Consider the following 13,004-nt stretch of genomic DNA (forward strand, 5'->3'; position numbering starts at 1 on the left):
AGAATCTCATAGGAAGTTCTCTTATTGACCAGGCCAGGCCATTGGTCAATCAAGCCTGTTGTTGACTGCAGCTACCATGACTCTCTGTGCCATAAGGCAAGGAGCACAAGAAGAGCCCTGCTGGATCCGGCCAGTGGCCCATCAAGTCCAGCATCCAGATGTCCATGTGAAGCCCACAAGCTGGACCTGTGAACAACGGCCCTCTCCCCACTTCTGATTCCCAGTGACTGGCATTTAGAGGCATCCTGCCTCCAACATCAGCATCTTGGTTCATAGGCGATGATGGCCTTTCCGATCACCTGCTTCCCTGGATCCTTAAACTGAAGATGCCAGAGACTGAATCTCAGGCCTTCTGCATGCAAGGCATGCTCTCCCCTTGAGCCACGGCTCTGCCCAACATGCGTGCGTTGCAAGTTTCTAGCTCTTATGGTGCAGGTTGAAAGTGTGTACAATGCATGCAGAAATCTTAGAAGCCCAAGTGCAGCTGGCTAAGCAGGATTTTCAGCTATCGGGACTCTGCTCTCCTTGTCTCTGGCTCCACCCATCATAGGATCTGGCTCCTCCCACCTCTAGCACCCAACTTCTGACCTGCATCCTTTTGTGTCCATCACAGCTATCAGGAACATGGGAGTGGGGTGGAAGTGGAGAGGGGATGGCATTAGTGGTGGTGAGAAGGAGCAGGTCATACAATTCTGCACAAGAATCTGAGCAAGGTTTTTTTCCTCCCCCTTTCCTTGCCAAACCACTGGAGAGTAAGCCCCGGGGTACTTGTGATTGTTTTTCATTTTATGAGCAAGGCACCCTGGAGTAAGACTCGCTGCAGACAAGCCTGGCTTCACATCTTTAATGTACAACTTCTGCAAAACAGCTCACGTTCGCCTCGGGACCCAGCGCTCGGGAAATTTCACATCGCCCCCAAGGCACGTACAGTGGTGGTCGGCAATTTGATTTCCCTGGCAGAACTATTTAGGACAGGGCCGTGGCAGGGAGCCAAACCCCCTTCCCTTCCTCCTCCGACTCGCTTGCTGACTCCAGGACAACGTGGAGCTGGCTGAGGTCTCAGATTGGTACTACTGCAAAAAATAAAACAGCAGGCAGCCTTTCTCCAGATTGAGGGGATCGAAGAAACTCCTTTTAGCCACTAGAATGGCAGAGGCAAGGAGTGTGGGCCAAGTGATGGTCCTCTTGTAGGCCTGTTTTTTACCCACAGGCAGTCAGTTCCCGACCAGAAAAGTCTATCTATGACTACTAGTTGTGGTGCTAAGTGGGGAATCTCCATCTTCAAAAGCAATGCACCTCTGAATACCAATTGGTGGGGAGGTGACAGCAGGGCTATGGCTATTAGGGGGAGGACTGTAACATAATGTCAGAGTGTGTGCTTTGTACACAGAAGGACTCTGGCTCAGTCTCTGGGTCATCTCTATATATGGCAGGAAAAAATCTGGACTGAAACTCTGGGGACCTGCTGCCCATCAGGATAAATCAGGGGTGGGGACCCTGCGACCCTTGAGATGCTGTTGGGCTCCCAACCCCATTCCTGACCATCAAGGCTGATGGCAGTTGAATCCAATACCATCTCAGGTGCCACAAGTTCCCCATCTCTGGCAGACCCTCCCAAGTGTCGCTATCTTCCAGGGACAATCCCAGATTTACAGAAGCTGTCCTGGTTCCTGATTTGATCCCAGAATGTCCCGCTTTTCCTTAGGACACCCCTATTTTCATCAGCAAAGTTTTGGAGGGTGTGGTAGGACGTCGCTATTTTCATTGGAGAAATCTTGGAGGGTATGGAGTTATGCAGAGCAGAACAATTTCCAGACCAAGTCCCTTTTCCATCCACCTCTCTGTCCTTGTGGGACAATGCAGGACAATGCCCCAAGGGAAGTTTGCAATGCTCCCCATGCATGTTGAAGCAGGTGGTTCGGGGGCGGGGGGCAAATGTGTGGGATGGAAAAAGCGGGAGGGTTGGAGCGGGTGGCAGTTTCTGCCTCTTCCTGTCCATTAATTAAAGATTAAGGAGGATGCAAATCAAAGGGTGACAGTGTGACAGGCCTTGCCTTCATCTGGCTTCCAGCTGGAGGAACTGGCCTCAAAAACCTCCACTCTCCACCCACCCAATGCCACATCCCCTTCATTTTAATTTGGCCCTGATGAATTGCAGAACTGACAGAGCAGCAGAGGGCAATCCCTTCCCCAGAGGCCTCCCTGTCTCCCTGTTGCTCTGCAGTACGGCTAAGGTGTGCCCTGGACACCAACCTCAACTGAGGTATTCAAGTTTAATTACGTACCTACTTGGTTTTTGGTTTTTTTTAACTTTTCAGCATGGAATATTTTAAGGATGCTTTCGAAGTGATGACTGAAAAGCCATATATCGGCCTGCTTGCTCAGAGGCGTAATTGGGGCAGCATGTCCAGCATGTGGCATCATTGCTGGCTCCTCATAGCCTCTGGGCTGACAGCCTAGCACAGTACAGCATATTAAGCCACTGAATGCCAGAAGTAAAGAGGTTTTCCTTACCCCACATTCTGAGCAGAAGCAGTCTTATCTGAGGGGAGCTTTTCAGCAGCAGGATCCTTGACGTTGTGTGGGGAAACCCTTAGCTTGTACCTGTTATCGGTAGAGGCAGCAGACTAGCTCAAAAGCCTAGTTTTCGGGGTTATTAAAAAAAAAAAAAGGCTAGCCAAAGTTCCCAAACATGGTCTGGCAGATTCACTTTGGCAATCTCAATAGCAGTGGAGCTCCTTGAACCTGCAACCTGAGGAAGACTTCTGTGCTGCTTGGAAGCTTGCAAAAGTTGGGCTTCATTATACACTTTTAGGCGCCACGGCAGGCAAAAACCCGGTCTTTGGCTGATTGACATTCAATGCCCTTTTAAATGTGTTGTGTGAGGGAGGATTATTGGTTTGTTGTAGTTCTTATTTTTACTAATTTTATGTTTTGAACTGCCCTGAGATTTGCAGATGAAGGGCGGTATGCAGGTTTAATTAACTAATAATAATAATAATTTTTGATGTCATTTGGTCTGAACAAAAGGTCTCATCTCACCAACTGGCAGGTTTCTGCAAGGACCCATACGGTCTACTCAGTGGCGTAGCGTGGGGGGTGCAGGGGGGGCCGGCCGCACCGGGCGCAACATTTGGGGGTTAGGGTTAGGGGGCGCAAATCCACGGGTTAGGGGCGCAAATCCACGGGTTAGGGGGCACAAATTACTTGCCTTGCCCCGGGTGCTGACAACCCACGCTACGCCACTGGGTCTACTAGCCACTATGGCTAAGCTCTGCCTCCGCAGTTGAAGGAAGGAATGCTTCTACATCCTGGTTCTTGGGAACCACAGGAATGGGCTCTTGTGCTCTGGTTCTGCTTGAGAGTTTCCCATATAGGCATCTGGTCGGCCACTGTGAGAACAGGATGCTGGACAAGTAGCTCAGCTGGCAAAGCATGAGGCTCTTAACCTCTGAGTTGTGGGTTCGAGATTCACATTGGGCAAAATATTCCTGCGTTGCAGGGGGTTGGATTCGATGACCCTCAGGGTCCCTTCCAACTCTACAATTCTATGATTCTACAAAAAATGTTGCATTCTCTGAGTTGCACACAACCATGTGTGTCATTCTCTTCCATAATAATAATAATAATAATAATGATTTATTATTTATACCCCACCCATCTGGCTAGGTTTCCCTAGCCACTCTGGGCGGCTCCCAACAGAATATTAAAAACAAGATAAAACATCAAACATTTAAAGCTTCCCTAAACAGGGCTGCCTTCAGATGTCTTATGAAAGTCAGGTAGTTGTTTATTTCCTTGACATCTGCTGGGAGGGCATTCCACTGGGCGGGCACCACTACCGAGAAGGCCCTCTGCCTGGTTCCCTCTAACCTCACTTCTTGCAGGGAGGGAACCACCAGAAGGCCCTCGGAACTGGATCTGTGTCCGGGCTGAACAATGGGGGTGGAGACGCTCCTTCAGGTATACTGGACTGAGGCCGTTTAGGGCTTTAAAAGTCAGCAACACTTTGAATTGTGCTCGGAAACGTACTGGGAGCCAATGTAGGTCTTTCAGGACTGGTGTTATATGGTCTTGGCGACCACTACCAGTCACCAGTCTAGCTGCTGCATTCTGAATTAATTGTAGTTTCCGGGTCACCTTCAAAGGTAGGCCCACGTAGAGCGCATTGCAGTAGTCCAAGCGGGAGATAACTAGATGGGCTATTGACCTAATCCAGAAGAGCTCTTTACATGTTCTTAGATTTAGCTTGTTTAAAGGCTACCAAGGTCTAGAAAGTTTCAAAAGCCAAACTGCTGGTCCCTGGTCTCTATGCCCATGAGAGCCTCTGATTCCCTACACACACACATACACCGCAAATCCCTGGGTAATGCAATCCTCCTCGCAAATCTGGCAGGAATTGCTTTATCTCCTCCGCACCCCCTCCCCGCTCAGATCTGCTTCCAGCTGCACCTGGCAAAGTTTGAGCCTGCCCTGATCCAGCCCCTGTTTGATGCTGGGTGCCTGGAATTCCAAGCGTGACGCCTTTTGTTCCCGATCATCCTATAGTCTCCCAGGCACAGCTAATTCTGTCCCCTCCTGCTGGCACCCAGGCTAGGAACGGGAATGCCGCCGAGCGCATTCAAAGGGATTGATGGATGCCTTTGGGATGAGGCAGGGCCAGGGTGACCCTACACTGAGGCGGGTGAGGGGACCCAACAGGGGCCCGGCAGGTGCAATGGCCCAACCTTGCCACGCGGGGGGGGGGAGCCCAACTGCAAAGAGCACCCGCCCGCCCAGCCGCTTTCTCCCTATGGTAGCGTTCCTATCGGAGGGTGTTGTTTCAATGAGTCTGCACCGGGGCAGATGCATTGCATCAGCCTCACGCCCGGTTTGCCTTGGTGTTGCGTCCCTACACACGCCTCTCCTTGCCACCCTGTTTCCATGCGCGGACGGGCTGTTGTGGCAACACAATCAGCCTTGCCCTTTGGGGGCATGCGCAGTCAACGCATGCACATGCACATACGCACACACAAACCCCAGCACATATCCAGGGGTGGTGGGCGTGGGAACAGTCAGTCCATAGTGTCAGGAATGCGTTACACAACCCTCCAGATGGAGCAACAGAGCTCTCCTGCCAGATGTGTGTGTCAGACAATCGCATGTGTCATTCACTGCGGGGAAGGGGGGAGGGTATATGGAGTGTGTGTGCAACAGAGGGAGAGAAGGCACATTCTGTGTCACAACACACGCATCTGCAGCCATTTGGTCCCTTTTCGCAGACGCTTAGGGGGATGTGTGAATGCAAGAGCCAGCAAATGCACATGCGGGCATGGAAGAGAATGACACACATGGTTGTGTGCAACTCAGAGAATGCAACATTTTTGTAGAATCATAGAATTGTAGAGTTGGAAGGGACCCCCGAGGGTCATCTAGTTCAACCCGCTGCAATGCAAGCCTCTTTTTGCCCAATGTGGGGCTCGAACGCATAACCTTGAGTTTAAGAGTCTCATGCTCTACTGAGCTATTTTGACTCTGAAAATGCCTTGCTGAATGAAGCCAAAGGCATCCACAGTGGGCAACAAGGTGCCTTTGGGAAGCTCATGGGCAGCATAAGAAAGTGACAGCTCCTGCCAGCTGCTTTTCACAGACATACTGCTGCTGAACATGGAGGCTTTGCCTGAAAGCTGTCAAAGCTGACATATTGTGGCAGCAAAAAGAGTCCATACATGAATTATGGCTTCTGGTGTGACTCTGAATGTGTGGGTGTCTCCCATCCACCCGAGTGCTGTACTGGATGTGTGTGAGAGTCCAGACCTAGGCATGTCAATTCAGATAGAATAATAGAGATAGAAGGGACCTTTAAGATTCTCTAGTCCCACCCTTCCTCATGCAATAAATTTACTGCTATAGCATCCCTGATAGGTGGCCACCCAGCCTTTGCTTAAAAGCCTCTACTGGGAGAGGGAGACAGAGACAGAGAGAGCCCACCATCTTCCGAGGCCATCTTTTCCACTGTAAAGTGGCTCCTACCACTGTAGACTTTCCACTGTAAAGTTCTTCCTCAAGCTTTGTTGAAATCCTCTTTCCTAACATTTCATCATCTTGATCAACAATGGACTCCATCATCTATGTGACAGCCCTCTCGGTATTTGAAGATGGCTACCCTATTGTCTCTTAATATCTCCAGGCTAAACATGCCTGACTAACATCACCCTTTCCTCACAGGACTTGGACGCAAGGCCTCTGTTGCTCTCTCTCTCTCTCTGCCATCTGGACACTTCAGGTCCCTGGTCTCCTCCTTAAGCTGAGTGCCCAGAATTGCAAGCAGGACTCAAAGTGGTTTGATCAAAGCGGAATTGAGTGGTAGCATGAACGCTTTGCAAACAGCAGCACCGATACTTCTGTCGATGCAGCCTAGAAGCACAGTAGCCTTTTAAACTGCCGCGCAACGCCACTGACTCGTTTTTAGCTTATCTTCTTACTGAAACTCATGGGTTATTTTCACACGGACTGCTGTCACCCATCCTGTATTAGTGCATCTAAAAGTTCAGCGGGGTTTACTCATGCATAAGTGCAGACAGAATTGTAGCCTGTGCACAGATAGAGAAATAGATGGCATGCAAAAAGGGTGGATGCTGCTGTGCTATTATACATGTGTCCCACTATTAGAGTGTGCATTTGTGTATGACCACAACAAAATGAATATATGTGTGTTATTATGATATGTATTTATAACTGACCAGCACTTTCCCTTCCTGACTGCTGTGATTATTATGTGTAAGTTAGCAGTCATGTGTATACTGGCATGTGTGATCTTGTATTTTCCCATTGCCTTTGATATAATATTGTGTGTGTGTGCCTGTATGTATCGATGAGGCAAGCAATGGTTATTTTTTCCAAATCGAAAGCAACAGGATTCAAGCCTGCCTAGAAAGCCACACCTTCCGATGCCCTGCTTCCTAATCCCATTGTGGGAAGCTTGCCTGTGCTTACTCAATGGCAATCAGAAGGCATTCTGCACACGCTCAGAGGCCCCCATCTTTATCATTACACCTCCACTTTCGCAATATGCAAGCACTGACAGTGGATTCTGGAGCTGAGCCAGACTTAAATTAAACACTGGGGCCAAGTGTGTGTGTGTGTGTGTGAATGAAATATAATATCTGCACATGCAACATAATCTGTGTGTATGCGAACGAGCAGAAGCTTTTGTGCTGGAGGCAATTCAGGCAGCTGTTGAATTTTTTGGGCGGTGGGGGAAGAGTCTGGTTTGGGAGAAGCAATTGGTGTGGTGGGGGCGGTTAATGCTTTGGTGTTGTATTAACCTTTGATGCAAGATGAGTCCATAAATCTTTGTATCAATAGGTTCCATCTTGCATGCTGCAGGATACACTTTATTTGCCTCTCTTAAAGAGAGTGCTAAACTGGGATGGCGGGGGGGGGGGGGTGAAGATGAAGGGGACGGGGCGTGCAATGCTGACTATTTTGCCTGAAGTGGAAGTTTGTCTGCAGCAGCTGCACGCGTGTGTATTTGATATGTGCCTACCTATCTGTCAGTAGGTGTGCTTGACTCTGTGTGACATGTGGGTGTGCCGATGCCTCTCAAGAGAGCCACAGAGGAGGTCTGTATATGCCTCCTGTCACCATGGTTTGTGAGTCACCATGTGGCTTAACAGGTAGGTGCAATGTATGGCGTGTGGCATTGATGTTTGTGGTGCACAAACACACCTTCTGGATTACTTTTTGGCATCAAAACCAGGTCCTGGGCTAAGTGATCCCTGTCTGCACCACTCTTGTCTTTAAAAGGCATCAACCAGGGTGTGTATCCATTTTTAGATGCAAAAGTCATTATGTACGAGGTAGGTTGAATTTGTGCTTGTGTCTCAAGGAGAGCTTCCGCCTTTTTTTAAAAAAAGAAAAGCAGTTCTAAGAAAAGGGCCACGAGACATATCTATAAAAAATTGAGGATCAAAAACGCTTGTCTTGTTCTCCTGCCTGATGCAGGCTGGGCGCAGAGGGAAAGGGGAAAATATATGAGCAGTGGGAACAATGCAAAGAAGGACCAGCTCAGGAAGGGAGAAAGCACTAAGGACATTTGGCCCAAGTGCCCCACACCCCAAAATTCTTTAGCTGCATACACACTGTACATTTAAACCACATGACACATACACACAAAGAAAATCAGGAACTGTTGTTTCCTAAGGGTGTTGGGAAATGTAGCTCTGGGAACTACAGTTCCCAGTATTCTTTGGGAGAAGTAATGCACTTTAATGTATACATTTAAATGTGTGGTGTGCACGCAGCCTGAAACTATATTCCACTCCTCAATTTCATTCTCTTGTGCTGCATACGCACTATGCATTTAAAGCATATTTAAAGCGCACTACATCCTCTCCCAAAGAATACTGGAAACTGTAGTTTAAGGATGCTGGGAATAGTAGCTCTGTGAACATGGGCTTCTTGCAGAGTGCATCCATCTGTCCTGCAGAAGGTGACCAGTGACAGGGACCCTGTGAAGAGATGAAGGCTGCGAACATACCACAGTATACTTTTAAAGCGCATTCAAAGCACAATTCCTCCCTCAGAGAATTCTGTGTTCTGTTGTTTGTAAAGCGTTGCTGAGAATTGTAACTCTGTGAACTACAGTGCCCAGAATTCTTTGAGGGAAAGAATGTGCCACAGATCTGCTTTAACATATCTCAATGTTCCTCCCAGGAAGGCCAGTGAGAGAGGGGAAAGGCCCTTGGTGCCACAGCAGCTATCTCTGCCCCTGCAGGCCTCTCCCTCAGCACAGCCAGCCCTATCATTAGGCAGAGGGAGGCGACTGCCTCAGGCACCAGATGTGTGTAGGGTTGCCATATTTCAAAAGATAAAACCAGGACCCCCCAAAAGTTGTTGATATTCTTTAGAAAAACCCCCTAATTGTTAAGCTGATTTAGACAACCCCTAAAGTGTTTTTGTTTGTTTGTTTGTTTGTTTCTTTCTTTCTTTTACAAAAACATGTTTTATTTATTTATTTATTTATTGACTGGTCTAAGATCCAGGACAACGTGCCACCGCCTTTCAGAAATTCTTCCCCTGTAATGTCTGGGGAAATCCAGATGTATGGCAACCCTATGTGTGAGATACAGGAGCAGCATCTACCGGTATCTGTCTGTCCTGAGCTCCCTGCCTGTGCTCTTGGAGGACAAAGCTGAGTGTATTATGTGGCCCATTCTGCAGCCCCATAACCAGTCTGCTGCCTTGTGGGGCTGCAAAAGACGTTACCCCTCTGACGGTATTGAAATGCCAATCCAGTCAGCTATCGCACAGTGAGCAGTGGGGGCCCCATTCTGTCTTTCACCTCAGGCTGCAAGATATTGTGGGCCCAGCCCTGCCTGCATCAAATGGGGTACTGCACCGCTTTGGACAAAGAAGATGGTGTCAGGTCCTATGGGGAGGCTTGTAAATCTTGCAAGAGACTTGCAGAGGCGGGAAAGCACTCTCAGTAGCCTCCTGATAAACAGAAGCTTGTCGCATCCACAACCTGCTTGCTAGTTAAAAATAGGCAGGGATTGGGCAAGTTATTGTTAACCGTGTGGCGATGTCCAGCAGTGGGTGATATACATATTTTTGTGCTGGTGTGTGTGCGAGGGGATAATAGTGACAAATGTGTTCTCTGTGTGTGTATGAGAGAGAGAGCCACTTCCACATCCCATAACCTTCCCAGCTGCTCCCTCCGCTCCATCACACTCCTTGAACACGCTCCCGAGTTTTCCAAATTGTTGGTTAAAAACAGCCTTTTCCGACCACAGACAACTGTTTGACATTACTGGGGAGTGAGGGGATGAAATCCAGGGGCTGGGCCGCAGGGGTGGGAACGCAGCCACATGGGCGAGGCAGGAGAAGCAGGCGGCCATGGGCCCTCCGGCTCCACCTCAGCCTGCTCCAGGCAGGCCCAGATGCCCGTGGCTGGCTCTGCTACCACAGCCAGGGAGGGAGGCAAGGAGGAGGCCTTGACGAGGGAGTTCGCTTTGGCACTGGCAGCCGGCTGCGCTGCGGTGTGCTCCTCCCTGCACGCGGCGGATGTCCCTGATTTCCGACAGCATTACTCCCACGCCACATAGACAAGATGGCCCTCCCCTCCTGCTGCTGCTACTCCAGATTGACTGCCGTCGCTCACAGGCCCCTCGACTGACTGCCGGTTAAAGATAACCTAAGCGCAGAAAGCGTTTAGGAACTGTGAATGCAAAAGCAGTCAAGAGGACAAGAAGGAGGGCAACTCGTTGCAAAAAAAATAAAAATGGCTGAAATGAGCGAATGGGAAGAGACACCACTTCTTATATAAAAAAACAACAACCCCAAAGAACTTTCCAGGCTTTGAGCATGACAGCGTGCTCAAAAGTGTTATGGTGTTAATCTGCATTAAGTTATTCGGAGTCTCTCTCTGGCACAAACACACACATAAACAAACGCAAATCCTGGAGTGCTGTTTAGGTGCTGTTATAGCAACAAGCCTGAGTCACATTCCTCAAATGAATTGTATTTTAATTTAATCATTACCCTTGTTTACCAGTCTGACATTCGCACAAACAAGGCTTGCTAAGGAGTTGTAAAAAGGGTACAGTTACCCCTATCCTTTCTTATGGGTGAAAAAGCAGAGATTCTAATACTTGTTAAGGGGATTCGCACATGTGCATATAGATGTATACTTGTGTGAAGAAAGCAGAAAGAAAGCCAGAAAGATAGATGATAAATGATAGATAGATAGATAGATATAGATAGATAGATAGATATAGATAGATAGATAGATATTTGTTTCCACATGGTGAGTGGCAGAGTGTGTGAATAGACCTGTTGGAAATCATTGTGGCTGAGGTGATCCAGAAGCATTAAACCCATAGAGGTCCTTTCACACAAGTGACGTGCTCTCACCACTGGCTCTCACAGTCATCAAACAATGAAGATGCTTATTTTAACCAGACCTTAATGTGTGAATGGAATGGTGATCTGGGGAATGTGGATCAATGTCTGAAGGCAGCCCTGTATAAGGAACTTTTTATGTTTGAATGTATCACTGTGTTTTTATAATATTTTAAATGTTTTGTTGGAAGCCACCTAGAGTGGCTAGTGCAGCCCAGTCAGACGGGGGGGGGGGAGGAGGAGGAGGAGAAGGAGGAGGAGGAGGAGGAGGAGGAGAAGAAGAAGAAGAAGAAGAAGAAGAAGAAGAAGAAGAAGAAGAAGAAGAAGAAGACGACAGAAGAGTAGAGATGGGCTGCCACACTTATCTTTCATTGTGGCTCTCTTTGCTGCTGTTTTAGGGATCTGCTGTTCGTTTCAGACTTAAATGTTTTAGGGCCCAAGTTATTTCATACACCCTTATGGACATGCCCAGGCTTTGAGACAGGCCTTACAGGACCACCAGCAAGATCAATTAGGTGGCTGGGCATTAGAGAGAGGACCTTTTTGGTGGTGTCCACATATCCTAAGAACTCCCAAGGAACATATCCTAGGCCTTTCCAGTGCTGGCTTTTTAAACAGGCCATGAAAAGCCATTCATTCCAAACTGCTTTTAATTAACTTGCTGAACTTTGCAAATGTGTTATATCGCTGTTGGTTTAAAACTGCTGGTTTTAAATGGCTCTTGCCTGCTGTTTAAATTAATATGAATGGGGTGCTGGCTTTTGAAATGCTGTAACTGCTGCCGTTGTTGTTTTCCATAACTCTGATTGTATTTTATTGGAATCATAGGCGCCGACTCCATGGGGCTTGAGGGGGCTCGAGCCCCCTCAAAAAAAATTTGGGGGGGGCTCAGCCCCCCCAATAATCTCAGGCGGGCGCCCTTCCAGCAGAGCGCCGCCGCCGTCCCCCGCCTCCTCCTTCGCCAGCCAGCCAGCCGCGCGCCCTAATCGGAGAGCCCCGGCCGGAAATCCCGCGAGAACAGGGGAATCCCGACTGGCCACACCTCCCAGCCAGCCAATCGGCTGGCTAGGGGGCGTGGCTTGCCCTATTTAGGGCCGGAGCCACTTTATTTGCATATTCATGAGCTTATTTATTATTCATGAGCTTTCCCGGGGCCCCCCAATATTTTTTCTAAGTCCGCGTCCCTGATTGGAATCATGTTTCAACTCTTTTTATGTAAGCCCTAAAATGGGGTCCAGAAATCTTTGCAATAAAATAAAAATTAGAAGACTACAGGGCCCATTATTTACTTAAAAATTGAGGGGAGGGAGACAGGAGATGGGGCATATGGGGCGACCTTCACTCTATGATCATTTAAGCACGAGTACATAACATTCCAGATTTAGTTTAAAAAACAAACAAACTTGTGAATGCTGCGCAAGTGTGTGTTGGAGAGTGGCAAGTAGGTGGGCTATGTAAGGAAGTATGAAAATAATCCTTGGCTATCATTTGTCCTCCCCCAGCTTGCCTGAAGTACTTCCATGTACAACCATCAAGCACCAAACCATTCCAATAGCGTGTGGGTAAAAAAATAATACAGAAAAGTATAGGATTGTAGGCTCAGAAATATATAGCGTCCTTACTGGAATGGGGAGAAGATCTAAATTGGATGTAGAATTAATCCCAATATATCCTAAGGTGATCTCTTCCCAGTTTCCAACCATGTGGGGGCCTGTGGCAGGTGGTTGAGATTTCATACGTGTAAAGGCTTAATCGTGCAGGAATTCTCAAAGAATAGAGATGTCTTTTAAAAATAAGGGGGGTGGCTGCCAATCCGTCTCAATTTCTCCCCCCTCCTTTTTACACAGCTGCTTGGGAGAAGGCAAGCTCCTCTCGTCTCCTTCCTTCCCCCCATAAATCAGTCATCGTTACCTCCCCGCTACCAGATGCAAGCGTGTCTATCTCCCGAGGTCAAGTTGCAAACTTTTCGGGGTGCAAAGCAGGTTTGGATCGCAAGGCGGGGCCCGTAGAGGCCGGTGCAATTTGTCCCGGGGGGGGGGCGCGCATCGTGGGTGGGTGAACAATGCCGGGACGAAGCCCCCGCCCCGCTCCCCCCCCCCCGCCGCCGCCCCACACCTTCC

Source organism: Podarcis bocagei (assembly GCF_964188305.1).
Source record: "Podarcis bocagei genome assembly, chromosome: 13".
Lineage (NCBI taxonomy): Eukaryota > Metazoa > Chordata > Lepidosauria > Squamata > Lacertidae > Podarcis > Podarcis bocagei.